The following is a 4,557-nucleotide window of genomic DNA, read 5'->3' as shown; positions in this document are numbered from 1 at the left end:
GGAATTATGTAACCTTTTTTTTTTCCCGAAATATGGAGAAATGAGACATATCCAAAAATGATAAAGACAAAACAAACCTGAGCAAATCAATCAACAAGAAACCGGTAATGGTTCAACCAACGGTGGTTAGTGGTGGTTTGACTGGCAATGGCGACAATAGGGTAGAGTGGTCGGCAACTATGACAATGAGTTCTCAAAAGCAGTGCAGATTTTCTTTGGAGAAGTCATATTTCTATGAAGATCATATAGTTGATCTATAAAGGATTCAAAACGTATCCTCAACAAATGCACTCATATTGTTGGCGTTTACATCTTTCTTTTAATGTAGCATTAGAGTTTATAAGTGTTGCTTCTAGTAATGGTTGAAGATCTAGATCAAGAACATAAAAAATCTTTAGTGTAGTTAACAGAAACACCATCTTGTCTTTCCATCTTGTGTAATTGGTTCCATTGAACGGATCTAACTTGATCATATCTTGATGAACATTTGGACTAGAATTTAATTCAGTCTACATGATTATTTTTAGACAAATGAAATAAAATGCCTTAAGATTGTTAGAAAATTCTAGTTTAAGAAAGGAACTTGTGACGCAAGAAACAAAATTAAAGAAATATTCAAGAGGCATGTCACACTTTCCTTAAAGCTTTTTATACATCTAGAATACAACAATGTCTAAAATGTCTAAAAAAACAAAATAGTCAATGATTGATAATGAAAAATTCTTAAATAATGCTACATATAGCTGTTGCTAATAGGCACTTAATTATTGTCATAAATTGTGTCATTTAATGATATTGTATGTCTTTTCATAAAATAATTATTGGCTTAAATTGTGTTGCTACATTGCATGACACAACTAATGCTACATATAGCTATTGGTAATAGGCACTTAACTATTGTCGTATGTTTTTTCATAACACTATTATTAGCTTAAGTTGTGTTGTTACCTTACATGACACAACTATTGTAATGCAAAATTATATTTTGAAAAAATAAATAAAATATTAATCAAAAGTGCCCATGTTTTTAGATAATATATAAAGACCCACTAAATAGGTTTAATCACTTAATTTATTTATTTATTCATAAAGAATAATTTATTTTATACTATTTATTTTTTGTTTGTTAATAAAGGATAACTTAATTTATACTATTTTATACTATTTATTTTGAACTTTTCTAAGCAAGGTGTAAGATTCAGATAAATTAAAAGATTGCAAATTACTAACAATCCTTCACTAGTTTGTAATGTTAGTGATTTAAATCAATATCAGATACCCTTGCAAATCTTTACCGACAGAGGTTAATCATCAATAAAAATATAAAAATATTAAATTTATTTTCTGCAAATTGTTTTAAAAAAATTTATTTGATTTTTTCAAATTTTCTTTAGCAATTATATATTTTTATAATGAAATATTAAAATTAGTATAATCCATAATAAAATTCTAATAAAATATAAAAATAAAGAAAGAAAACAAATATTTTATATTCATAATGTATAATGAAGTTAACATCAAAACATTATAAAATTTCCTGAATACAAAGTTAACAAACCTTGTTAGAAACACAAAAAGGGTTTCTTAAAACTAAATATGTCTTTTTTAGAACCTTAATCATTAAAACACGTCCCTTGAATTGTCATCTACCACCTGAGCCAAAAAAAAAAAATACTTGATTTCTTTCAAATGATTCAAGTCCTTCAATTCTCACATAGAAAGTTGTTATAACCCCTGCAATAAGAAAGATATATATCAGTTTATCTAAATCAGATGTTTATTAGAAAAATGTTATTAATTAAATGCTTGTTAATCCCCAAGCATATAACAGAAATCTTTGGTCTCAACAGGAGGAACATTTACTTATACATTGCATTGAAGGGATATATCTAATATATTTAAAAGGACCTTGAAGCTTCGTTACTTTATTTATATCTAAATATGCATTCGACTTCTTATATTGTGATTCAATGCCAAGTGGGAATGCATCAAAACTAGACGTAATTTGATGACATTTTTGTTTAGTTGTAGTATTTTGATAATAATAGCAACAACGAAAATTTTTAGTTTTGTATTGTGGTTAGCCACTTGTGTCAACTTTCGCACCAGCAATGAAATCAACTATAAGTGATAATGTTCAAGAATGCTCTAATATCAGCTTTACTAGACAAATAATTTAGAAGTGGATAAATCAATGAAAAATGAAAATATAAAAAGCATTACCATGAAATCAACTATACTCACTCTTTCCAACCAATGCTACTTGTTGCTCGACGAAGTTCAGATCCCTAGGCAAGTAAGAAAAGATGTGCACAATATCTGAAGCAAAAACCAATATGCAATCAGAAGGACTACTGAAACATGCCTAGCTAAAGTTGCATTTCAGGAGAATCCAAAATCTAGAGTTGATGCAAATGCAACATAGCGAATATCAACGACTTGTAATTCACAGAGGGGAAAATCACCAGGGAATTGTGTATGTCTATTAAAAAAGAAGCCTATGGATTAGCCAAGTTACTAGAACCTGTTTAGAAACAATACTACAATCAAGTTATTATTACTATAATAATACATAGATAAATGAAGAAAGTGCTCACTGCATTGAGCATTCTAACTGCAGGCTCTATCACTACCAACCATCATATTATTGAAATCCCAATAACACTAAATCCTACCTATTATAAAATATTAAAAGTTATATAAATTATTGCATTAATTATAACATTATTACTAATAATAATATATTAACCAACAGTGACCAAAACCATAAAAGTATTACTATCTTTGTCCTCAAATTTCAAATCAATTCCTGTCAATTTCGACTAATTTTTTCACATGCACCATAAATAATTCTCTACAACCCATATACGAACCCCTAAATCTCCAAAACCCAACGCACCCCTAACAATATACGAAGAAGAGGATGAGAAATTTTTAGTAAAGCATATTATTTATAAAATTTACTCTCCTACATTAGTCAAAATTTCAGCAAAATTAATATGAAAACTAAAATAAATTTTGCATCAAAAGAAAAGAATTACTCAGATTTCCTATAGACAATTAAAATTTTAATGGAAGAGCTTACGGAAAGGGTGGAAATGGTGCCATTGGAGAAAAGATGCTCACATACACCGTCGACGCCACTGCCGCAACGTTCATCTCATATTCCATGAAGGAAAAGAATATATTTCGAAAGGAAAGATTGGAATTTTAGAAACAGGGTTTTAAATTTTGAGAACAAAATGGTGAGCGTGAGAGGGAATTTGAAATTTCATACGAGGGAGGATTTTATTTGGGATTTGGAAATTTGTATGGCAAAGGCTTTTTATCAGAAGAGGCATCAAAACTGGATTAAATTTGTTAAAGGTCCCCTATACTCCTTTAAAATTTAAAATTTAGTCCCTATACTTTAATTTTGAGATATTTAGTCCATGTACTTTTTGAAATTAAAACATTATTACCTCCATCTAATTATTCCATTAGGGCTTATATAAAAAGGTGAAATAATATTTTAACTCTTAACATTTATAGTTTTTTTATCAATTTGATCTTTACCCTTTAAAAGTAAATAATGTTTTTTTTTTTAAATTAAAAAAGATCCATATTGATTAGGGAATCGATATGGTTGGGTTAATCAAGCTAAAAAATTGTTTGGCAATGTTTTTGGAACTAGACTAGTGGTTGAACTAATCAGGCCAATTGCTTAGTAGTTTGAACATACCGATAGATTCAAAACAAATAAAATCATTAAAAATCAAAAATAAAAATATTGAAAATTATAAAAATTGAATCATATACAGATTCAACCAAATTTTTAGCTTGATTCAATAAGTCTGTACTAAGTTGTGGGTCAATCGATTTTTATCCTTCACCAGACCGATACCCTCAGTTGATTAATGATCCAATCAATCCGATCTAGTTTAGATAACATTGAATAATGGAATTTTTATATATTTAAAGTGACTTTTATTTTATTTTTAATTTTTTAAAAAATATTTTTAATTTTTATGTTTTAATTTAAAATATGGAAAAATAATTTTTTAAATATTTACTTTTAAAGGGTAATGACCAAATTGACAAAAACTATAAATGTTGAAGGCTAAAACTTTATTTCACCTTTTTATAACAAGGACTCAATATCTCATAAAAATATAAGAATTAAAATTTAAATTTCAAAGGAGCATAAAAATCGAGAAATTTACTAAAAAAAGCCTTTTTTTTTGTTAATTACCAAAATGGTTTACCTTTTTTATTATTTATGGGAAAGGACCATTTTCTTCGAAAGTGCGTCCACATCAGCGCTGACTCAAGGGATGTGTTAACAAAATGCGTCCTTGGGGAAGCGTTTTGTCCACGTCAACACAAATCACTTCCTCGTGGACGCACTTTGCTGATGTGGCAAAAACATTCCCCCAAGGACGCATTTTAGTCCATGTTTAAATTTTCAAAAAAATGTCATTTTTTTAAATATTATAAAAATAGACCAAATTTTTTGAAATTTTACAAGAATAAACCTTAAAAAAGACTTAAATGATAACACCACTTTTTTTAAGGTGT

At 28.0% G+C, this 4,557-nt stretch overlaps 1 long non-coding RNA gene across 1 annotated transcript; it reads right to left on the bottom strand.

Moving 5' to 3' along the window:
- Positions 1-1,466: 1,466 nt before the first annotated feature.
- Positions 1,467-3,332, bottom strand: LOC108475694 (uncharacterized). The gene is made up of 3 exons (XR_001870008.2): positions 3,086-3,332; positions 2,245-2,319; positions 1,467-1,734 (listed from the first exon to the last, which is right to left on the bottom strand). It is a non-coding gene; the product is annotated as an uncharacterized LOC108475694 (long non-coding RNA).
- Between the last annotated feature and the right edge of the window lie 1,225 nt (positions 3,333-4,557).

This window comes from Gossypium arboreum, chromosome 3, assembly GCF_025698485.1.
Source record: "Gossypium arboreum isolate Shixiya-1 chromosome 3, ASM2569848v2, whole genome shotgun sequence".
Lineage (NCBI taxonomy): Eukaryota > Viridiplantae > Streptophyta > Magnoliopsida > Malvales > Malvaceae > Gossypium > Gossypium arboreum.
The sequence above is the reverse complement of the archived record's forward strand: the minus strand, read 5'-3'. Positions and strand labels throughout refer to the sequence as shown.